Source organism: Zootermopsis nevadensis, unplaced genomic scaffold (assembly GCF_977971745.1).
Source record: "Zootermopsis nevadensis isolate Lab colony 2312 unplaced genomic scaffold, Znev_1.0 Znev_ptg000061l, whole genome shotgun sequence".
NCBI classification, from domain to species: Eukaryota; Metazoa; Arthropoda; class Insecta; order Blattodea; family Termopsidae; genus Zootermopsis; species Zootermopsis nevadensis.
In genome coordinates this window covers 736,051-762,269 of record NW_028259192.1, presented here as the reverse complement: position 1 = coordinate 762,269, position 26,219 = coordinate 736,051, and the positions used below count along the sequence as shown (strand labels likewise).

The following is a 26,219-nucleotide window of genomic DNA, read 5'->3' as shown; positions in this document are numbered from 1 at the left end:
CAATTTTTTCAGATTCATCACTCTCACACATGGCGGCGCTAGTCTCCATCACAGCCTTCTTAATTCGATCTCCCACACACCATCTGGCGAACAGCGCAGATCATGAAGCTTCTAATTATGCAGTGCTTCATCGCTCTTTGGTCCCGCCCTACATTCACCTCAGCATCCCGTTCTGTGAATCCCAAATCTGTAAGCCTCCACTCTCCGTAATTCACGATACGAAGTTTCGCATTACAAGGAGGATTACAGTTTTGTTTATCTTGAACGCAAAAAAAGATCCTGGACTGAGCGCTAGGAACGACTCCCTGAATCTAATCGGCTCCTATTGTACAGAATGCGTGACCTATGGAGATATACGCGCACCAATCAGCAACGTACTCCAGCCGCCATTGTCTCTCCTCCGTGCGAAACTACAAAGCGGATGTGACAAGTACACATGCACCGGCATTTGTCATTTTAAGACTCGATCTTGCGGGTGGGTCAGCTGTTGGAACAGATGACGAGGAGTTCAATTTGCTACGCTAGTGGCGGATTAAAGGGAAAACGAGCAGTTTCGGGCCCTTTGTAACAATTTGTCTTTAGGCCGACCAACCAGAGTAACATTTCGCACGTACCGATGACGTAATTCTGCAGGCTGCGTAATGTCTGAACTCCACTGACAAAATACACTCTTTAATGTTCCGTCACTGCCACACAAACAGTTTTAAACAAGTAACAGAGGAGCATGAAACATTTGTTTGTGTTGTATATATATACACACGTCAATTTTCGCATCCGTAAGATATGCTAATGCAGTGATGGAATATTTAAAAATGTAACAACTCTTTCAGAAGGAATCTCTGGGAAGAAATCTGAAGCTTAATTCCAAATACAGCATCCAGAGCAATTCATTCGAGTAAACTTCGAAGCAAAGACTTCAGTGCTCCATCACTGCACAAAATATCAACTAGACGTGAGACTTTTCTAACACAAACAAACTTAATGTGCAGTTGTTGGTAAATGCAACACGCGAAATGTTTAATGGAAAATTTGTAAAGACTTAACATCGTCTAAAAGACGTAGGTTTGTGGCCATATGAGCTCTGAGGTCATCGAGTTGGAAAACTGTTTCCATTTCGACACGTAAGTCCTGATACTCGAAAGATTGTAGAATAAGGTAGATCGCGTGGCACTATGACAGCAATTTTAAACCAAATTTAATAAAAAAAATACGTATACATTCCTAAATAATATTCTATTCTATAAGGGAAGTGAATTGAGTGCATAACAAATTGCTCACCTCATTCTAGATATTTCATATACCGAAGAACTGCGACAGAAATGCTATTCAAAGAGAGTCAAAGCCATTTTCAAACACTGAGCTGTAGTGCGGCGGAGGGGGGTTGGAAGGATGTGAAACAAACGAAATCCTGTATTTTCCCTCCCAGAACTTTTGATTCATTAAGTGAAAATGTGGGCCCTTTTCACACCCCAGCTTCTTTCCTTCACCCTCCAACCCCCGACAGACGGGGGGAATTACGACAAAACAGTCGCTAAAATTGCTACCAGACGTGTCGGGTGGTTGCGTTCCGGAAACCGACTTCGTCCTCGTCCTCAGAGTACTGAGCCGGTAACCCGAGAAGAATTCATTGTATTTTGTCGCCGCGAAAGCTGCAGATAACACATGCTCTTGTAGGAACGCTCCCACAAAAGTCGCTGGCTCACAGAAGCGCCAACAGCAACCAAAGTCCGAGTTCCCGTCCTTTCAGCGGGACAAAAGCACGTGAATAACGAAATGCTACTCGAAACCGCACGGCTGGAAAACATCCGAAGCACATCCACCGTCCAGTCGAACGCCGCGTCTCCCCCCGGAACTTGAATGAAAGCGGAAGAAACTGAGACGACGCTCGTCTCGGATTAGTCAGGTCACTGAAGATCGGGCCTGTGAGCGCTGAATCTCTGTAAGACCAGCCCACTTCATGGAACTGAGTTAGTTCATCTTAAGAAAGCGATAATCCGCTCACTCGGCCAAGAAATTCGCCTTCTTTCGCGGAAAGCAGCCTGCCAGCAGACCGCAACTGTGCCCTGAAACCAGTCCACACGCCCTACCTTTTTAATTTAATTTAATTCCATGCTCCCATGAAGCACCTTCAAAGCAGTCTCCATTCTTAAGCTTTTCAGACTAAGGTTAGGTTATTTCAGACACGACCCATTTTCATAGACTTCCCATCCTGACAGCCTAAACTACATCCACGGGATGTCTTCTAGAAGGCCAAATTCCATTCGCTCTGTTTCATCGTCTACTTCGACAAAAATACCCGCTCCTTCGCAACCTCCCCATCTACTTTAAAAGTACAAAGATGGCGTGATTCGATCTCAAAGTCTCTTTTCATGAAATATTCTCAATTGGCAACCGAAACCATAAATGCCATCAAACACGTCACTTTGGGTCATACGGCCTGTGCATAACACCGTGAAACGCGCTACACCAGGTATGAACATCTCATCCTTCCGTTTCTTGGGTCCGGACACTTCCTCCGAGACACCATCAACCCCTCACCCTCCGCTCATGTTCTGCCCCCCCACGTCGAGAGACGACTTTCCCCACTCACGGAGAAGAACATTTGGAATTTCAGTCGTTCGCATTTTGAACTCCACTTTCAGACCCGGGCCATGGCAACATCGAAGATCCGGACGGGACGACAGTACAGAGAACATCTTCTCCCGAAACTGAATTTGTTTTAAAAATCTAAAATAATTGTGCATTTGTGCAAAGATTCGTTCGCATGCACCCGAAATTTAGAAGAAAAAAAACCCTACCATTTGAGGCTTGCGTTCGTGTCTAAATCGTCTGTTCACGCTGCATAACCATCTGCAACTTCGCCAAACCGGACTTGCCCAAATACCCGAATCTCCTTACCCTGGTACTGGCAACGAACAAAAGTGACAGGCTTCAACTGCAACACTGAGTAAAACCACGAAACACCTCAGTCTAGATTTCCGACAGGTCACCGCGCATTTGCAGTGGCAAGTGATTGGACGAACTGTGACGTAGGAGTGTCGTCATCTTCTTGAATCGCACCCTTGACATGTTTTCTAACTGCTTCAACTTATTTGTTCAGCCACATCTGTTCCTAAAATAAAAGCCAATGTACGTCACACCTGACATCATCATAATTGCGCCTTCCCAGCTGTGCACTGACGGTGACGCCTCTGGCGGCAAGAAATATAAATGAAGCCATGGTGGCGCGTACTGTGGGGTCTGGCGGACTCTCCCTGTGACGGGAGTCTGGAGTCAGGCGACCGGTGGGTTAGCAAGGAATCTGGTTCCAGTCAACATCAAGATATTTTCACAGTAAATTTTTCTTTACAAAGGAGTTTTAAAAACCTTTTTTAGTTTCAATGCGATTTGAAAAGGTAATCTTCGACAAATTTTGTTGCTGTCCAACATAAAAGAGGTTCATTCTCGTCAATTTAACACAAGAATAAGTAATGAACGGCTGGGTTTTATTTCTGGAGATGATATCGACAGAAAACGCTTTATGAATATTAAATAATGTGTAAGTTTGTAGCCGCCGCCGCAAAAGTTATTTTCCTCACAAAGTTAAAACCACCTGAAGCCACTGTGAGCCAAGTAATTTAAAGTCTCAAGACTCAATTCATTATTAACGAGTTTTAAGTTCTACTTCGTGAATCGGACGAACAAAGACACTCGGTAGTTTCCACAATAAAAATGGCCTCCGATGAACGCACGAGTAAAACATTACTTTTTCCGTCTATCAAAGACAATTGACTTTTTTTTCAAACGTACCCAGCAATAAAAGTTGTAACAACTCTGACCTAGATAACAGACTTGCATACTGGACGTTAAAAATTAAATTTTCACTGTGGTATTTTAAGTTACGGTTGACTACGGGACACGGGAAATGTATTTATAGAGTATCTTTTCCAGGTTCCCAGAGCACTGAGAATTATTTCCCAGGATTCAGATTTTCACGGAAGTGAACGGCTTGAATCTCGCCACAATTTAGGATGAACATCGGTATTCGCCTACAACAAAACACGGCGTCACACAAGCTCCTAGAATTCTTGAAGACACTCAAGCGTTTTATCCGCAGAAGAGATCATGAGGTTCACGGGTGAACCACCGAAGTTTGTGGTGGCAGCACTGCGCGTTGTGACACCCCCTCTCTCGACTTACACATCGCGCACGACTGCTCGCGCGACCTCTAGTCAGCAATTGCAGATCTTGGTAGGCGACAACAGCAAAGATGATGAGGAAGGTGACAATGACGTAGGTGAAGGGGGGGGGAAAACTATCAAATAACGAGGACAGCCACTGTTACGTGTGAAGGAGAAACGACGAAAATTGGCAATGATCGATCGCCGAGCTTTATCCACGGAAGATACGAGAAACAAGGCTGACAACGTGTTCTTAAGGAAATAAGGCGAACTTCCTGAAGCCACGGCCGTAGAAAAACATTTCCACCCATTCTCTAGTAACAGCAGATTCCTTTCCCAAATCATGAAGTCGCCCCAGGCACTCACTTCCAAAAATTCACAGTCACATCGTCATTTTTCTTCTTTCAAAGTCGCTTAAATATTTTCACAGATTTACGATGTTCTTATGTGTTATCTAATATTTATCTGCTGTAATAAAATCTATACCGGAAAATTAATATTCCTTCAACTTTCATTGCGCGTTTCGTATTTTGTATGCAAATAGGGCTACGCCGTCTGAGCGTTTGTTCACCATCAGTAGACGTCAAAGTAATGCGTTATCTGTATAATTTCCTGCGCAACCATACATCAAGCAATTCACGTGTTCACAAACAAAGTCACGCACTGCAACAACTAGATATCGTTAGAATAAATACGATCCGGCATAATCGTCCAGGCACTGCTTCGATCTGTCTACAGATGTTTATCACGACTTATAGAAATTGGTATTTCAGAAAGGTCACAGTGCGATGTATTCCGTAATTCCTTCCGTTCTGCCGTGATATCATAGCCGTTTTCCACTCTTTAGTACGTGTGTTAACAAGGCAGAGCTTTAATAGCATCTGTAAGACGGAGTTACAAAGTTACAAGGGGCAGGCGACAAACACATCGCAAGACTTCACAGCGTTGTCGTGCTCCAATAACTGAGACTTATTCAACCGAAAACCTTGTTCAGAAAAAAACCTAACTGGGAGGTAAGTTTAAACCTTGTACTCAAGAACCAACCACGTTCCGTAAATTAAAATTTTATATAGTTTTGTGGTCCGAAAAATTTCGATTCTTCGCAGTCTCGTAGCAGATGCGACGCCCCTGAACTTGTGACGTGTTGCGAGCCTTCCACATCACAACCGATTCTGGTTATTAATTTCTGTTCTAAACATAAATTTGCCTTCAAAAAGTAATGTCCGGTTACTGTAGCCACGAGCAAAAATATTAATTACAAGTTTCATGAAAACCGTTCTGAACATGGATCAGTGGTCCAGAGACGACGCTTAGACAAGAAAGTGCACGTGCGAAAAGCCAAATTGCTTTCGTATTGTTTCGGATGTGAAGTAAATCGGCCTCAAGACTTTCCATAAAAGGTTTATTGCTGAATTTCCAAATAATAACCAAAGCAGAACGTCACATTCACAAAAATTTCCGTGTGTGATCGGTGCACCGTCTCACACGCTCGCTTTGTTTAATTCCTGCACGTATTTCAACAGCGACGTTAAATGAGCTTCAACACAAGTCAAATCCTCTTGTCTAGAATAAGCGACAAACTAGAAATCTGCGTGGTATCTATGAAATTGTGCGTGGCCTAATTTTGACCTCTCTCGTGTTCAGCATCCTGGCGCTTGCTACTAACCGTCATTTTTCACTCTTTGTAAACAAAATTTTATATGCGTATCACGTGATATTCTAGTGGTAGGACTGACGACAAAGCATTCACTGATGAAAACGAGCAAACAGGAGGCGATAGTGGCCAACGGGACCCGCATCGCGTGTGGCGTATGACCTACATAAACGCAGCGCGGAACAGAGCTATTGGCTGAACACCAGGGGGCGACGTTCCGACAGCAAATGATCATCCGTTATATAAATTCAAGATAAAATATCCCGAAAGAAAAGTAGGATTCAACACAAGTATCACGAAGTGCACTGGAAAAACATTTGGAATTAATTCTAATGATATATACTACTGGCTACCTGAATCAGGACGACTAACCACACAATAAAATCTATTATAGTGACGAGAATATATTTCTTTAAACGCAAGCAAAAGTGAATCTGTCCCACTACACGCCATGTAGGCGCTTGGGGGGAGTGGAGGTATAGCTCCTCTCTTCCTTGACCTCGGCACTAGATGGGGGTGAGTGGTCAGCATCACGCCCCGGCCGGATTTACCCCCGGGAAAGGATCCCGGTGCCCACTGTAGAGGAGGCTGGGTGGGCCCCAGAGCCGGTCTGGACGCAGAGGCTAGAGGAAAAAATCCTGTGTCCCCGTCGGGGATCGAACCCCGGACGTCTAGTCCGTAGCCAATCACTATATTGACTGAGCTAGGCAGGCTTTTAAAAGGAAAATCAACGTTTAAATCAGGCTTTAGAGGTACAAGATAGAACTTAGAAATCGGCGTGCATCAGCTAACAGAAACGGAACAAATCATGTAATAGTTGGAAGCTGCGTAAAGGTTTTCTCATTGGGTAATAAAAATGGCCTCTGTCCAGAAATTTTCACTATGCTTACGTCACATATAAGATGCCCCTCCCCCCTTTTTTTTTTTTTTTTTTTGGGGGGGGGGGGGGAAAGTTTCAACATCAAAATGAAAGGCTTGTGGCGAAACTGCTGTCACCTATCAGTAGCAATTCGAGACGCGCAGTCTCCAGCAGCCCTTGGACACAAATCTACAGGCGAAACAGGAATTCGCATGAATCGGAAAACCCGAGAGGCCGGATGAATGTCCGAGTTTCGGCTGACATCTCCAAATCCTTCCGCGGCAAATTCTGTTTGCCCAACGTTATCGACTCTCCCCTGTTTCGGCTAGGCTGTCAAGTTCCATGTCCTGGGCGTGGCTGCATAAACAGAACCGAAGCGAGCGTTATGGTCGTTACACGTCACCGGGGGGTTACAAGCGGAACACAGAATTTGCGGGGTCTAAACCCCTTCCACGGCCAGTCCTCGCCCCTCAACACTCAAGCCTTATTTGGTCCATTCCCGTTCTGCCTACGGTACGCATCACTCAACTGCACATCGCATGTATAAACAAATATCGAAACTCTTCTTTCAACTCTTAGTTCTTAGGCGCGTGTAAGCCCGGGTACTGACCGTGAAGACCTCTTCCAACGAGCAGTAAACACGAACTTCCTCAAAAGCTAACAGTAGCACACTTTGCCAAGTTACCCCACCCCTCCTTCTGTTTTGCCGAAACTTACGCGACAGGTCACCAGGTCAGATAAATCCAACCTAGTCCACCAGATACATTTTAGTATCATCGTCCAATCTGTGTCCAGGTCTTCCAAGTGGCGTCTTTACAAAAGGATTTATCGACTAAACCGCGCATCTCACCCTCACTGATTTGCTCACCCCAATAAAACCTGACGTGGCGAACAAATCAGAAAGTTCCCCGTCATGTACAGTTTCCTCCAGCATCCTGTTACTTCCCGCCTTGTTCTCAAGAACGCTGACGTGCAGACTTCACATCGCTGCCGTTGTCTTGAGAAAAATAACTCTCGGGTCCCGAAGATATAAGAACATTAATTTAAAATCAATCAACGCCCTGGTTCATCTTTCGCTGTGTTTGTGTCCACGACTTAACGTCGTTTATCGCTTGCCTTTCCATTACATCCTCGTTGTAAGACCGCCTTAACCTCCATACAAACGAGAAACGTTCGCGCACATGCATGAAAGAATGGCGCATGAGTACGGGGCTGGGTACCGTTATATAAATCTAAGTTTGTGGTGAAGAGGCAGAGTGGGGGAAGGAGTCGGTCTTCTCTCCGTTCTCTTCAGCACATTAATAGCAGCAGCCAAATTAGTCCCTGTGAACACCCGGAACGGCTGAATCTGTCTTCAGCGAAGTCAGCACAGAACCAACAGCTTCTGATTTAAATACGCTCCTTCGGAGGCGTTCTTCACAGCCGCCCTACGGATTAAGACTTTAATCAACGAGAATGAGAATGAAGGAACGAAAATAAATGTCTGATTATTAAAAACGGGTTGAACGGGAGTGACTCTTTTAACATTCGCCACGTTATTAGTACAAATGTAAACTCCTTCACTCGTTTTATATATATATCTACATTGTAACAAGAAATTTGCATCCTGAAAAGCTACAAATAATCAATCAGTACTAGCTCTACGTTCATAAAAATGTAATTCCAGTAACGCTGCTAAATTCACAATAAACAGAACAGCATTTCCGAATCGGCCACTTTGCTGTTCGAGTTTAATTGGCAATGTCAATACAGTTTCTCTAAAAAGCGGAATTATATAAAACACAAACACACTGCAATCTGCTAAGTCCAGATGTCTGAAGCATCACACCCCCACAAATGGAACTAACAAGCTCCATGGAGTAGAGTCCTTGACATCCGAACAGAAATTCCCCTCTTTTAGGCAACCAAAAACCTTTATTACCGTGGTCGCCACCATTCCCTACCTAAGCCACATGAGTCCACTCCACAACCTCAAAATCCAGTTCCCTAAGATCCATTTTAATATTATCCTCCCATCTACGACTAGGTTTTCCAAGTTACTGTTCCCAATTAAAGTTTTGAAAGCACTTTCATCTCTCCCATGCGTGCTACATGCCCCGTTTGTCTCACTCTCCAATTTTAATTACGCTTATAATGGATTCTGAACATTACGCGTATAACCTATGCCACTCGTCATTACGCAATCTTCCCCAGTCACCCTCCACCCCGTGTCTCTTGGCTCCAAATATCTTCCACAAGTCGAGCGAAATATATGAGCACAATAAACCCTGAATCTTCACAGCTTCAGCATGAGACATGGCCGTGTTTGCTGTGCGTAATCGCCCACTGAGGACACACGCGCGCAGACCGGAAAAGAACGGACGCCGTGCAAACTTGATACGAGGACACCGACGATCGACAAGACGCTCTGTGAAGATCAGTGTTCATAGCAGATTTACCTGCAAATATAAAGACCCGTCCGCTTGCTTCAAAATTAATGTCATGTAAAGATTATTGGGTTTTTAAAGATCCGACTGGCATACACAGAGACATTTCGGGGGGGGGGGGGGGGGGGGCTTATTTAAAATTCCTTTTTGATTTGAATAATAAATATCTAATTAAGATGCGATAAATGTTTCCTTTTTACATTAACGACAGAATGAATCTGCTTTTAAGAGCGGGCGAAGTCTTGTGCCTGTCCAGAAAGTGTACCGGCCTTAAAAGAAAACAATTTAGCAGAAATTCCGGGGAACACTGAAGAGAGTAAATGAGTCTTCAATAATTCATGAGCTATCATCCAAACACCCCCTCTAACCGAAACATTCCCTTACGACAGAGGGTTGGGGGTTGTAGGAGGAATAATGAGCGAGCACTGGATGAAGAGAGAAGAGGTTTGGGATTTTTGGAGTAATTTCGACAGGACAGGACTCACAGTCTGTCTGTCTCTCTCTTTCTCTTACGTATATTTAGAACAGAAACGTGTCGATTTAAAAAGCCCCACGGCCGGCAGGTTGCAACCTAACCTTCATTTGCTGCGGTAGTAATATCAGTGTTGCCAACCCCCATGATTGACTTCTACATCCAATCTCACTACTATGCAAATTTTACGGTTCCGAGAGGAATTATTTTCGTGGGTTATCGAAAAAAAGCCGAGTAATAACTGTCAGCGTTCTTACTACAAATTTTTTGTTTGTGTTCCAGGAAATCACCTCTGAACGTCACCGAACCAAGACTTCAGCAATCCGTAATGATTATGGATCACGTGACATCATGTTCGCGTTGATTACTTGAGGATAATTGCACGACGACCGAACTCCTTTCATATACTGTGCCAGTTCGGCTATTCTGTGGGCTCCACTTCCTCAGGCGAAACGTCGCTTGGTCATTCTGAATGAGGGCGCGCGTATAGGCCTGGCAGCTGGCGTCGCCCGTAGTCAATAACCGTGTTGTCTTGTGGGACGTCCCATCGTACAGTCTGGCAGAAAACAACGGACGTCTCAGAAGAGCTCACTGTCTCAAAAAACCAGGGTGAATTATGATTCAGATACGACGTTCCTCTGAAACGCGCGGTTCAACATCCCAAAAGACAGCCATCTTCCTACTTCAGGTCTCGCCCAGATAACGCCACCCCAGCTCAGTCCAAAGGACTGATACAGATACAGCGGACGCGCGCTCGGAGCACGTACACTACGTGCCTGTAATCCTCGTCTCTTTCGCTACAACAGACGAAAACACGATCCACACTCTGAGTCTATTCTAGGGGCAGATCTGGACCGCAGGGGCTTCGTATTGCAATACATGCCGGCTGGTCCTGCCTGCCGCATACGACAGGTGCGCATGGGTTATAAAGGAACTTATGAGATGAGTGACAGCGAAAACCAAAATCGTCAGAGAAAAACACCTACTGAAACTAGTATAAGAAGGAATGAAAATGTGTCCGGAGTCCGTAGTACAGCGTGATGTTTTTTTAACTGGTTCTTAAATGCACGAACACAGTCTCCCCTCCCCCTCTCTCTTTCTCTTCAGTTTTTTGGAAATCGATGGAAGAACGGGTACTTTATGCAAAATATTGTGGCGGAATTTCTGGATCTCAATTTTGACTACGTTTCAAACGTCTTCATCGGCTTCTTTAACTGACCTGCTTCTCCCCGTACGCACCAGGCGTCACTACCCTCAACATTCGCCTTCTGTTGAAGTCATAAAAGCTGAGCGTTGGTCATCGGTTTCAGCTCCAGTGTGCCGTATACCTGCTGTTCGCAGAGCTTCAACATTTGGCGGTCCGGGTTAACGTGCGGATGACGAGCGTGGTTTTGGCGGTGTGGGATGAGGGCGCGGGTGATTTCAGACCTCGTTTGGTATCCAGGGTTACCCGACGCCAAACCACAGATGGCACTAAGCAATTCATAAAGCATTACGATGTTGCCCGCGGTCTACACCAGCAATCTGGTCGAACCAGTGAGTTATCACATAGTGAATTATTTTGTAAAACTAGTTGAGTTCCACTTTGATAATGTATGAAATTGGTATACAAACTGCAAGGTTTGAATCACTTATGGTCCGCAAACACATTGCTCAAAGAACCCTTTTGTAAAACCCAGGATTTACAATCCTGAAGGACATTGAGTCGAGTCTGATCGTCTCATAACAACAGAGAGAAGTGATTGATTTTAATTAAACTTCGTCTAAACACCAAGTCAATAATTGTGTTTTGTAAGCTCCTGTTCAACAGAAATACCAACCTGGCGGCCGTGCAAACTTCTGGCGTGGCAACTAGCTGTGTACGAAATATCGTTCGCATGTTATGGGTATTAATATCACTTCGCACAGGCGTCTTACCTGTTTCTTAACTTTCAGGTGAATGACGAAAATAAAAGTGGGCCTGTCCTCATTTCACTTTAGGCACAAAAAATCCTACGTGCAACAGGGAGCTAGGGGGACATTGTGTCAACTCTGAAAGTTAAGCACAAAACCGCCTCCCGGATACTAACAGAAAAGTAGGCAAATATCTGACGTCGTAATAAAGCATGTTGACGTTTCTCGAAGAAAAACACATACAACATTTATTCTCGAAGTTCTCGCACTGCGGTTAGCAACCCACGAATATCACAGATGCTCGAGAAATTTCCGGAACACCAATCAATTTTTAAGACGTTTCCTTTCGAATTCCAGGCGTGGCTTTACATTTTCTTTCGCTGAAGACGCACATCAGCTGTTATTTAATTTGGTTAAAATACGTCGCGGCGCATTCAGATAAGACTGTCTGTGTATCTCTCTCTTCATTTACGACAGGAAAGCGTTCGGCGTGGGGGAACAAGGGACTTGTACGATTAAATTAAAATCTAAGCTCAGGAAGAGTGATTACTCAATTCACTGATTGCGTTTTCTGTCATTACAAACCCTCGGTCCTTTCAGGTGTTAATAATCGCTGTATCATTGCGTCATGATGTAACACGGCCTTGCGGGATGCACGTGTCGGTCTAGAGTAGAACCTGTAAGAAGCCAATGAACCACGACTTCCAACAAACGAAAGATTTTGCGCGAGGAACCGGAAATTTAAAAACAGATTAAACAGGAAAATTGTCTTCCTATATACGGAACTCCACCGACTTCCTAAAGCGGTTCCTGCAGATCAGAGCCGGACCGGTTGTTAAAAAAGTAACGAACCAACTGGTCCGAATAAAGACGACGATAATTTTCACTACATGAACCAGCATTTACTACTCAAGATGGGTGATGAGGTGAGTTATCGTGGGCGCGCTGGGTACCAATTAAAACATTTTATATTGCAACGCGTAGTCACTGAAATTTTTTTAGATATTTTACAGGCATAAAGTTTGGACTCAGTTTAAGAATACTTTTATAAAGATTGTATTCCAAAGAAACCTCTGAGGCACGGGTTCTCGCCCCTTTTTCGTTGGCGTACCACCAAATTCTAATTCAACAAATTAAAAGTATCACTAACCAAATGAGTTCAGGGAAAAATTATTTATGTTAATATTATATTTTGATATTCTTACTTACTTCGCGTACCACTCGACATTGGCTCGCGTACTACCAGTGGCACGCGTACCATGGGTTGAGATACACTGCTCTGAGGAATTTGGACATCGGTCTGCATACTTTGCGATACATACAGAAAAATATTCGTAGAGCGAATGGGTCAAAAGTATTCTTGGATAATGAAATTTTTAAAAAGCGTGTATTTAGAAGAAAAAGAAGGAGATGGAAAGATAACATAACGGATGTCAGGATAGAAGGTTGTGAGGGACAGAAGTGACGAACCAGTTCTGATTCCACCGACTTTGTTATTTTGTTGAACTAACTTAAAATTGTACATTACCGCCTACGAACATTTTATCGGGGATGTAAGAGGTGAGGAGGCTTTGCTCTGTGAACTGTCACACGATAACGTCGGAGTGGGACATTTTAATGCGATTTGTGTGTGCAAATATTCCATTAATCGCCAAGAGTCCAGGGTACACAAAATGGCATCAACGTGACTCTAATACACATTTGTTCTGTCGCTTAATGACGACTTGTATTGACTCAGCCTCCAAAGCGGACAGTGACGAGCAACTCGTTAACCGAATTCTGCATTCAATTATTTCAGGAAGGTTCCTATTTTGCCACAGTTCAACCTGTTTGTATGCGCTGGATGGATTAGTGTCCCTGCTACCTGACACGTTGGCCAACCCCTAACAGACAAATGCCACAGAAGAGTTCCATTCTGCACAACCACAAAATTCGCGTCTAATAACCAAGACTTGGGGAGATATAAATGGATACAGAGCAAATATCTAGTCCCCACGAGACTTCGGGGCTCGTTATTGCATAACGCCCATGCGTAGTTTACGTATACCCTAAAGGGAGAAATCGTATGTGATGGCGAATTTCACAGGAGAGCAAAACACGTGCCACGTACAACGCGTACTTTTGAAATACGACATAACGTCATTCTTACCGCACTCAAACGGATGATCCGTGTGTACCTACAGCTCATTAACTCCGAAGTAATTAACCGGGGCTCAATATAATTGTTGCAAAATTCCACCGTTAAACACGACGTTAAACCACTTACACTTTATCACATTTGTACCTCCACAACAAATTCAACTTTAATATTGTACTCTCATCCACTCCGGTGTTGATTAGGTTACCATTTTCCACCAATTGCATTTCAGTACTAAACGCGTCTGACCGATCTCAACCCACCCCATTTGACTCCCCTCCCGTATTCGTAGAATTCGGACCGCAGTACGTCGTCCATTTTCCAAGTCTTAATTTCAGGGTCTGTCAGCTCTGAACGAAAGATCATGCATTACCCACGATTTTCGGAATGAACTGATAACTTTTGTGAGTGTTTTGGGAAGCTAACAGGATTATAAAGATTTCTTGGCTGTTGACTAAAACTGTCCTAGTGTTTCTTCTCTTAATCTGAATTAATGTTAATTTGTGGCTCCCGTAACATCTAAACGTTTAAACTTTTATCTACTCAAGCGTAAAACATGTTGCCCCATGTTTGAAAATCCAATTTATACATCGTCGGCGTCAGTTTACTTGGCGACTGCATTGAGCGCTGATGATTTTGGCTCAGCTAGTTACGTCTTTGTTTACGCAACGGGAAGGCAAACCACGCATCCATCGACCAAATAACATTCGGTGCGGCGGTGTTCGCTCCATTGCTACAAATGCACTTCGCTCACGTCTTTTGAGGAGAGCATGCGCAGAGCGTCTCATACAAACCTTTCCCACGGCGTTCCCTTTAACATTAGGGGCAAAGTTAAATGGCACGAACAATAAGTCTAACCACTTTACCAAAACTATGGTCTTCGACCACGCTAAAAATAAACATCGGTGTCGCTGAAGCTCGCGAGTTCCCGAGGGATCGTGGGTGTGTCTCATCGCCTTCGGCGCTCTGGAACTCGTAGTTCGTTTCGATTTTAACGCGTCTGGAAGCGTCGCGTAAAATTCGTTATGCAGTCACATTCACGGAAATTTCTCACGAAAACAATTGGACAAGAGCCCGGAACCGCTTTGGAGGAAGTGACGTCGAACAGAACCCGCTTCTGTAATTCATTTTACTCACAATGGCGACCGAAATTGTCACCACAGGACACAGAATTAGCAAACACAAGGGACGGCAGGGTGGTTGAGGGGGTGGGGGGTACAGTAAAGGGTGAGAGGTTGCTAAAGATAGGAGGAAGGGGAGGGGAGGGTGAGAATGACAGAAGAAGAAGAAGAATAAGAAGAAATGAGGGCGACTGCAGGCGCCAATCTGGACAGAAGAAATCGTGGGGATTATTTCCTGAAGACGCTCTACCATCTGCAAATCCTATTTAATCTCGTTGAAATGAGGGAAGAAATTTTCTTCTCCTCAGATCTCTTCACTGGCTCATTAAGTATAGACAGTAATAAATTACCGGTTGATCAGAAAGCCAGGAGGGAGGAAGCCGTCGTGACTCACATCAAGGATAATGGCCCGGCCAGCACGCGGGTATCGGCAACCCGCAGGTCTCGAGACAAGGACCCGATGAGCGATGAACCCATTTAGGAAATTCTGTTTCACGGCCTGACAACGGCCGAACATGGCTACTTGCAGATACGCACTAAACCCACAACAGCGCACAATAAAATTACATTTTAAGGGCTAACATAAATGCAGTCCAAATGCAGAATAAACAAAAGCAGAGAGCATGGAAAGGAAAATTAAAAGAAAAAACCAATTATAATTAATGCCAAAAATGTTCGTCAGAGAAACATAATCTTGGTTTAAAATGTCTCTGTCCTTACAAACAGCAATAAATCTGGCTGACGGTCTGACCTTGAAACTGTGATTAACCACGAATGTAGGGCAGTGTCAGATTATCCCAGCGGGTACCCGCGCACTGACAGAATAAAATATCGAATAATAATTTTGCTTTTAAACGCGTTAATAAGGAAAAAGGACAGTCCCTTTGAATAAGGCGTTGAGGGATTCAGTCCCACTGAAATACCTTCATAATTGTCGTATCGCACGGGCACGGAAACGTCGGCTGTGGCACGAGGAGTCGCAGTTTTTAACTCTTTCGAGGTCGGAGGAATCCGTCGATGTCCCGCGGTTCTAGACAACAGAATTATATTCTAGAGGGCGGCGAACAAAGGACAGAGGCCATCAGCAGTGGAACACGGAATGTAACGAGTGACAACACTACGCTTTGAGCCTTGAGTAAAAACGTGTAGTCAATGCGGCGATGAAAACAGAGATCACAGTCCAACGACAAGACTTCAAGAACGTGAAATAAGATTATTACGCAATTTATAATTTCAGTTGATGTGTCAAGGTTACATAATCATATTTTGCCAACATCGAGGGCCATACAGTTTTCGAAACATTATTTTTGCACAGGAAGTGTGTCAGACTGAAGTACTTCACGTGGTATATTTTAAAATCATCAGGAAACGAAAGGTACTTAGAATTAAAATTAATTAATTAATTAATATGTTGGAAAGCAAAGGTCCTGAGTGGATTCCTGTGGAAGTGAAGACTTCAAAAAATATGAACGAGAAAGGGTTCCAGAAAGAAGTTGTCTCTTGATCAAAAAGGTGTGTAACCAACTGAGAACCAGCCTGTCTCTGTGAACTCACAGAGACGCGACGGAGTTAAGATAAGTAACCGGACTGGCAGAGGTGGAATCACGTTTAAGTCTGTGCTTAGAAAGCACAAATGGTCATAAATCATGAATTCTAAGATTCTGGAACAAATGTTAAATATTTGTGTCGGTCTCTAACAACAGCTGCCTTTAGTGAATACTCGAAGAAGAAGAGGACGCCTGCCTTCACGGGAACAGAAAGGTCTGACCAGTTTAAGGCAGAATACGGATGTCAGACTAACGTTTGGTGATAAAGGACGGAACACCATCCAAAGCGACGCGACGCGACGCGACGCAGCTGATTTCAACAGCAGAGACAGGAGCAGTGGGTAAGCAAGTCTACTGCTACAGACGTTGAAGAATTATGGGTTTAAAATTAATAACGAAGACATCAGCATTTCCTTCACCTTCAGTGTCGAACTGGTCATCCACTTTACTTTAAATAAAAGAAATATTCTTCCTTTCAAAACTAGAAACATGTTTCTAAATCTGCGTAGGTTGAGATGTCAGACTGTCTTCCGACGTCCATCGGAGTTAACAGCGAACTTACAAACTTGCAGCCGACAATGCCAAGAACTAATTAATGTTTGACAACAAACTGATGTGTATATATGCCAGCAAATACGAGTAACAGAACTTCTCTCGTGAACCAGCGTCTTCAAATCTGTAACTAGCAGATGAAGGGGAAACACGACGCAATGAACATTTTGGACGAGACACGGAAATGTGACTGTCCCTTGTGCCCTTCCTGCGCACAGCACGTACTGTCACCATGCAACACGCGTTCCTAGTACGTACACACACACACTGCAGAACACGAGAACCGACGATCAATCAAAGTCCAGAGCTGTGCGCATGCACGCACAGCGAAGGCTTGGACATGTTCCGAAAAACGCCTACATAACATATAAATGATTCCGCCGGTGGGCTCTGTTCGGAACACTGCAACGAGGCCGGCAAAGTGCACGGCGCTCCACCAGCCTGCAACAGAATGAATGTTCTACGAGGTCACACCGACGCCGGTCATTCAGAGTTGTGATTCTCACGGCAGTGAGGATGTGGACGATGGTCTTCTGGACTGTGCCGCCTCCATCATCAGCCCTGAACATTGAGGCAGCATGTTCATCAGAAACGCTGGTACCCACCGATAAGTCCAAACGTCAATGTAACTCTCAAGACCATCTTCGACGTCGAATGTTTCAGCCTCCCGCAAGAAGCAGTAACCGCTCAGCTCAACTCCCCAAACTCTCTCATCCATAAATTAAAGAAAGGTCTTGGTATGAGAACCATTTCAGCTCTTCCGTACATAAAAATGACCCGGGTACAAGGTAACAGGCTCAGACAAACTTTCGCTACAGCTCCGGCAATTTCCTCCTACGAGTATAAAATGTCTTTGCACACACGTCATGAAACAATAGGTACGTCGTGAGATCTGGATGCTGGGATGTGAGCTTCATTTTCCATCCCATCGACCAGGAATCCAAGTACGACAAAGCTGGTGTCACGCGTGAGGCGAGGATCGATTCTTGCAAAACAGTGACAGATCCATTTTCGCTTTCGATGTCATAAATTTGCTTAAAAAAACAAAAACTTTTCTGATGTGTTGATCGTTACATAGCGGCATGTGAATGTGTCGGAGTGATCGAGAAATCCAAGCACTTCTTTTCCGACAATTCCGTGTTTCAAAACCACTTTCCCCAAACCAAAATACCGTGCGAATGAAATACACGAATCACAAAGTACTTACCGCGTCAGACTACTAGCAACACAACAAATATTTACCAAAATGCATCTACCACTAACAAAATATCATTCGACTTTCGCCGTTGCATTTGTACTGCGAAATAAATAAATTGCAAGGGCCTAATGCACCTACGTAGTTAATATTACAATCGGAGAGCCTATCAGTCTTCAGAAATGCGCGATTTTACACGGCATTGAACTATTCATCGTGGCAACAAAATTACCACGATAACAAATGTTCTATAATCTGATGTATGAAAACTTAAAATGGTCCGACTATCTTAAAATAAATTAAGATGGCTGTCTGTCGGGTTGTAACGCCGTGTTGTCTGGTAGACGTTCATCGACGATTCAGAGGTCCCTGCTGGCTCCTTCATCAGGGCAATTAGTGATTCATCAAGACTGATAATCATAGTTATCATAAAATTCATCACTGCCTTCCTCCCCATTAAACTAATTACCCAATGGAGTTTCAACAGAATACACGACTGCATTCTTCAACGAAGTGTCTCAGGAACAAAATACGTCATGAAAGATGATTACAGCTTCAATAAAAGTGGCAGAAACATTCTAATACTCGTGAAAGCAAGCCAATGAAGGAATGATCAGCTTTAAAGCAAATAATCTGTTCTTAGTCTGGGATTCCAAACCAGGACAACGAAAAATTGGTCTTCATAAACGAAATGCGACTGTCATTTCAGTGGAGTCAATGGGAGGGAGACTTCTCATTACGAAACAATTTTATGGCAACCGTTCTGTAAGAATAAATGACATCCATGATGAAATACACGCCACGCACGGAAATACTCGTGACGTAGCCTCAAGGATGTTGCGTCACTGCAGCGTCGGCATAGCCCTGCATTTGACGCACGCAACACAATAAGCTTACCCCCCCCCCCATACCGCAACATTTTCGGGGGAAGTTTTTTTACATCTCAGAAGATTCATTGCAGTTTTCACAAACCACCAGCACCGGCCCCTGTCATGAGCTGCATAAACCCAGTCTATGTCGTCACATTCTATTCAAGAACAATTTTAATATTGTCCTCGCATGTCTCCCAAGCGAACTCTTCTATTCAGGAATTTATCATGTCAACCCCCCTCCCCCCCACACACACACACACCAATCATCAACATCATCAACCTTGGTGAGATGAAAGTATCAACACTTTAACTGCAGCGTGACCACCTGACAACCAAGCACTTAGTTAGGAGGAGGGCAAGAAGCTCCTGATCCAGAGGACGTGGGGCGCAAAACCACAGTCTGGCGACCTAGGGCTTAAAATAAATTACAGGTGAAAATAATTCAGAAAATTTCATAAACGAAGAAGCGACGAATACCACAGCACAGATCCCCTTGGGAATTTCACGTGGCTGCTAATGCTTATACCAGACAGGCAGGAATACACAGATTCAATTACAAGGAGTTGGCACCACTGTGAGGCTTCGGATACAAACATTGCGCAGGGCCCAGATAAACTGATACGAAGGTGTTTGCTTTAGAAATGTACGCTTTAATCTTCCCACGTCGCTGCGAATGAGAAAACGCGTATGGACCCGGTATAAAAGAAGGAGTGGTCTGATACACGGATTTCCGTGAAACCCGAGGTTCACGGGAAAACACTCCTGGAGCAGGGACGCCGGCACCGAGTTCTATGATTCAGGTATTAAAATACAACACGGGGCTAGAGACACGCCATGAGGTTGCGTGTGTCTCTCTGACAGAGCTTTACGAAAACCCACAACGAGAAAGAACTCTTTCATCATTTTTTTTTTATTAAGGCGTCAATTGAAAAACCTCAGACCCGTAACGGACCAATTCTAAACCAATCACGAACCGCCTCCTGGGTGTCGGAAGAGAGGATTGCAGACGATCAGCTAGAAAACATTGTCTAAAAATTCATTTATAGGACCGGGAGCTGCGAGCTAGTTGCTGAATGAGGTCCACTACAGCTGACTGGGCAGACCAGAACGACAGCTATAAATGCGACTTACCCGTGGCAGAACGTGAGTTCGAATCACGCGCAGGCACTCGTGACATTGGCTATTGTGAGAGAAGAATATTAGATTATTTCCACTTATCGATTCTGTCTATACCTCGCTCGCACGGCGAATAATATGAAGGATAATAAACTGAAAAATACAGGGGAAAAGTGGCCGTGGTCTATTTTTCGGTACTACACCCGAAATTATCTGGAGGCACTGAATAAAACTATTTATCTGGATAACTGAGATTTCGGTCCGGGACCTCCCGAGTACGACGCAAGAGTACTGACCACTAGTTTCCTTTGCGGTTGACAACCTAGTGGGGAAACAGAAGCTACTGCGAACGCGCTCAAGCTCTGAGATAGCCCGCCTATCTTCCTCGATGCAACGCACGCCAGCCCCACGTAGGAACGAACAGGTGGGGCAACTTGTGCGATTGCGATGAGCCCTCGCGAATGTCCAGTTTATGTTGCTACAAATATTGTAGAATGTTAAGGCAACTAAATGATCATTAATTTCGAATTCCGCCTCACTGATCACACGTTCTCGTTTGATCTGCCACGACTGAAATGGAAGCGTATGAAGGCGAGCGGCATTTGTCATTGTAACATATCTTCAGAATTTTGAAGGGGTTCGTGAAAGAGAGGCCGCAGAGTGAACAGTCAGCCCCACGCCCCCATACGTCACTAGCACAAGGCACTCGAAGGCGAATCGATCCTGCGACTCGGTGAAGTGGATTCTCGAATTAAGTTTGCTCACGTTCTTCCATCTTCCTGTGTTTCTTCACGCCGGGCGTGGCGGCAAATCAACTCCGACAAAGCTCCGACCCATCATCTGATGTGTCTCTTCATGTATTTCTTATTGCTTCTTAAAGTTGTCGACGCTTATTAGCATCAAAAACAGTGAGACGATAACAAAGAGCTGGGATGGTTTATTTAAATTGACAGCACCATTCGAGTACAATTTTGTGTCACTGGAGAGAGCAACAGACAGACATACAGGCGAAAATTAGTCAGAAACTGGTGTTACGGTTAAAGGAGAGACGAAGATACATTGCTAAAGGAAAAAGCCAAGAGTAACTCGACGTACCCACTCGTATTTATTTTCAAAACTGTCCTAAAACGCGTGCCCGCTCGCCAAATCGCTTCCTCATAATGAACCTGAGGAATGCAATCGCGATGGTCAGTGCTCCATACGTCATCATTAAATAAACATTGCCTTTCGATCGCCTGCATGTGATTTCCTACTAATTACATGGAGAACAGGAAAGCCTGTCGAGAGAAATTAGTATTCCCAGGCCCAGTGACAAAGTTCTGTCCACTTTTCCTGAAACCCGAAATTCCATTGCGTCCACAAAGGCCCACCACCGGTCCCTATCCTGAACCACATCGAAAATTCCTGTAGGATATTTTTAAACATAATCCTCCCATCCACCGTCTTACTGCCTCTTCCGAAACTACCTGGAATAATTTAATCTTAGGGTGTGAGACCAACTGACAACTTTCAAGTAACCAGTCATTATACGTTTAATCATTCCGCACCAAATGAAACTGATATTTCGAAGTGTCACTGAGCGTACGCGCTTACAAGGCACGTGACAAGGCATGCGTGACCACAAATTACCGAGGGATGGGTGAAATTACACTTTGCGAACCGAAACAGAGTGAGACTGGAAAGTCCGCCCTTTTTATTCATCACGTAGCCTGTGCCAGTCCTTTTCCTTCTTCCCTTCTGCGTTACGTAAGTGAAACTGTTGTTTTATAGATGAGAACGACGACTAAAGAGAATATACGATTGAGAAACGGGGAGAATAAAAAGTGTGGGCCACACAGACACGCGGAAGGCTGAAGTTCATCACGACATTCAAGCAGATGCTCGTAGCAAAGCGACAATTTAGACGAAAAGTCGCGAAGTTAAGCCGAGAACTCAAGAGGACAAGAACTGTCCATAAGTCAGAACGAAAGATTAAGTTCATCTGAACTTGGAACCCCAGAAATATCAGCGTCAAGCTCGGCCGATGTCTGCCATAAATTTGGAGACGGCCATGCTCTAAGAACACCGAGTGTCGCGTGCGGTCCTTGCAGGAAACTGGAGGATTTCTACAAAAAAACGTTACCCCAAAATAAGACAGTCGTCATATTACAGGATACATTTGGTTGCATCAGTAAACAATATCATTCCTGCAAAAAACCGCTCTTTATTGCCGTATTTTAAAATAAAACCAACTCATGTCCACCATTTTTGGTCTTCCTTCGGTATAACTAAACAAAATATATTCGTAAGTTGCAACACATGAACATCCATTGGTACGAAATATAAATGTCGAGAAATTTTCAACAAAATTCAGGTTCTGAAAACGGATTACCCAAAAACTTTAATTTAGGACTCGCGTCATTTCTCTGCAGAAACTCCTCAACTGTTCACCGCTGCACCAAAATGCGTGAAGAACTGAAGTTTTAAAAAAAAAAATGGCGTTTGACGTAAGGGAAACGGAAATTTCCATTAAGAAGGCGTGGAATAAAACCACGACAGATCCGCAGTCAAACGAATTTCAGATCATTCTTCCGACTGCGGTTCAGAGAAAGACAAGTGAAATTATTTTCAGACGTAACGATAATGATTTCTGCTGTCCCAAAAAAGACGCGATACTGTTCCTGGTGGGGATGAGACTTAACTGAACGCGGTGTTCAGTCAGAGCTGAGCCCTTTCACCGGCGCCTGTGGGGCAGGCCACCCGAAATCCCGATCATTCAACACGAGACATCACCAATGGGAATTCGTAACCTCGATAAAGCCGAAGGACGCTACGATAAACACATCCACAAACATTAATTCTGCGGCGACGCTCAGGGCGTGACATCCAGAGTTCGATTATTGGCATGAGAGGACCTTTCTCGTTGTCGAAACGTCCACGTCTGGGTCTGGGCCCACCCCACTGGATTTATTTTTCCTGGAGGGGGTGGGGGGGTAAACCTATTGGATCGTGAAGCTGACGACTCACCTCTGTCCGCTGTAGAGGTTAAGAACGCATGAAGCCAACCACACGTGTGTTTGTATCGATGCTTAGTTAAGTACCGGGGAGTACTTAAACTATGCTTACTCCTGCAATGCTACGTCGAACCTGGTATCACACAATGCACCTCGGTTCTGAACTGTTTTCAAAGACCACCATCAATCCCGAACTCCTTGATGCAGCATCGTTAAATGACGTACGAAGCAAGCTGCCAACAAGGCGACAAGACACAGCCACCGTATCAGCAATGAAGTGTCTTCCGGGGGCCGAAGGTACACAAGAAAGCTATCGCCTATTTCTGAAGCGTTCAGAATTAGATTACAGTTGCCTCAACATCGAACTAGCATTATCGAAGACCGTAGAATGTGTTTGCCTTGCTCAACGCACTTTAAATGGGTGTTCAATAATGCAACTTCCCCCCAAAAAGGTGACGTCTTCACTTCGGAAGGAAGTTGACGGTACAAGACGATGAACATCGCACCCGAGAGCGACATTAACTTAATGTCGGACTTCACGAAGTGTTCGGTGTCCACGTGACAGCACGACGCAGTGCGGGCATAAACCTGAGCTGTTCGCACCCAACGCCACGTAAACACCGCGATTACATGAGCAGTTAGTTAGTTAGTTAGTTAGTTAGTTAGTTAGTTAGTTAGTTAGTTAAACCGCTACTTGAAACATGCCTCAACAACTTATAAACCCCACACCTGTTATCCACTATCCTCGGCGTGTATTATTAACCACAATACATTAAAATTACTCTGCGGTGTTGGTCTATTTAGAACAATACACGCGTTATCAATTTCCGATCGAAAGTTTAGCCTCAAAATTATCATCAGTGTGTTCATTTTAAAAATACTCCTTGTGCCTCAAGGTTTGCGTTCTGTACCCTATCTTGTCAGCAATAGGGAAACAACTTTTAATACTGGATTAGTTAATGAGAGGGCTCCACGTCCATCACTTTTGAGGTTATGTGTTGTTGCTATATAACAATTCAGACAATGAAAATGATCCGACCAGTGGCACCAGCTGCACGAGGAACAAAGGCTCTTCGTGGTTGTCGCAGAGAGATTACGTGCTACAAGGGAGTGGATGGCACGTGGAGCAGGAGATCAGTGTTGAAATATCAAAATCCTTCATTTATCAATGAGATATGACACCTCATTTCAGACACAAATATATTTATTTATTTATCCGCGGTTCACACAACGACGCTGGCAGGGGCTCAGAACATACAACGTCGACTAAAAGGATTATTAATGAGAAATACGATTAGGGACGGCTTGAATTAAGTGTTAGTACCACTATCTAACGCACACTACTGAAATTTTGTCAGAGTGACTGAGGAAACCCGCGACGAATCTCTGCCACGATAGCTTATAAAGTTACCTGCTGAATGCGCATGTGCGGGTCGACACTAAGACTAATGGCCGACTCTCGTTAACGAAGAAATAAGCAATTTCATTAAGCAAAGGGAAATGCTGATTTCTTGAGTAGTCTCAATAACGAGTCTGCTCCATGGGTTTTGTTAATTTTATAACGTTGGTAATGCGTAATTCAAATGATCAGTTCATGAGAGACTGGATAACTTGACACAAAAATATTCAACTTAAGTCACAACACTTATGTGTTACAGAGACCGAATTTAGCGACACAGTTTCTTACGATGACTGTCAACAAATATTTTTTTTACTAAATGAGATTACAAAACGCCTTAAGATTTATAATGACACGATAGAAAAAGTTGCAATAATAACATAAATATATGTGTATTAACCAACTAATTAACTGGATGGAGTAAAACACCTTCTTGAAAAGCTGACAGTCGAGTATATAGTCAAAAATCGCCCTGCCTTTTTTATGGAATCCGAAGTTCGCTGTCGTTCACACACTGGACGCAACCCTGAGAAAGTCGAATCCAGTTCACATCGCCAAACCCCGTTTTCTTAGCGCCAACTTTATCCGCCAGTCGCCTCTTCAGTCGCGACTGAGTGTCTTATTTCAAATTCACCGTTTCATCTGAAATTCATTATGTTGGCCCGAAGCAAACGAGGTTGGCAAATACAAGAAGCAAACGATATACCTAAACCAAACACGACTACGTTCGATACAAGTAGAAGGGGGGGGACTTCAAACACAAGGAAGAGACAAATGAAACAGCGTAACTTACTGAACGGAAATATTTCTACAAAACTTTCACATTTACAATATAACTCACGATTTATTTGTTCGGGGAAAGAACCACCACATTTTAATAGCCGGGCTCTGATGTATCGCGGTCTGCAGAACGTGAAGAGCAGTTTGCCTATCAAAATGACAAGTGTTTTGTTTCATTCCAAATGAGTTTCTTAACCTAAGAAATTACAAGTTCCGAAACACGCCATTCCTCAACTTATCTCGCCACTCATAAGTTTAAAAACTTAATTCAAGTTATTACAATTAGCTAAAAAAAAGAGTAATTTCTAACACAGAATCCGGTCTGTTAACACACTCGGCGCCGTGTTCTACACGCTCTTTTAGAGCTTTCAAAGATACACTTTTTCGGATACGGGGCAGGCGATGAGCGACCGGTTGAAGTGGCTGCCTCTGAAATACTCTTCATGTGTCCAAACAAACGACAGTCTTGACGGGCAAGGTTAGGCACGGCTCTATACATCGCCCATGTTCTAGGACTCAAAACGAAGCAGGCGGAATGTTTGAACAGCTTCGACTAACGTACAGCGCCTTGTGACAGACGTCGCCTGCGCTAATCGCTAGCTTCAACATGCCAGCAGCATTTCTGACAACGCTCAAGGGCTGGTCGTTGAAAACGTCCCAGAAAACTTCCTTGAGATTTTATCTCGTGTCAACAGCAAACACCGAATGGTTCTAAACCACTCTTGAGCGACCGCTGTCCGGCTCACAACGATGGTTCCACCTTTCGTCACCAGTGGCAATGTCACGCCGAAAGGCACCGCGTCGTAGGGCGGGCCACAGGTTGGATTAAATGGTTGTCCCTCTGCCGGTGTGAGATGTTTTTCTCTGTGGAAATGAAGAAAGTCTATCGTGGACAGAACAGCAGCCGGTCTGCCTAATCATCCGTGGTCAGCCTTGTGAAAGACTTGCTAGGGCACTTCGCTGACATAAAATTCTCTCGCCATATTCTGATGACAGCCTGAGGCAACTTCGGTACAACCAACCTCTAAACCACCAGCCCACAA

The 26,219-nt window shown here is 44.1% G+C and overlaps 1 protein-coding gene across 4 annotated transcripts in view; it reads right to left on the bottom strand.

Annotated features, from left to right (window-relative positions):
• Positions 1 to 26,219, bottom strand: part of LOC110836787 (uncharacterized) — a 648,071-nt gene that overhangs the window by 439,400 nt on the left and 182,452 nt on the right. The gene's annotated exons all lie outside the window — the stretch shown is intronic.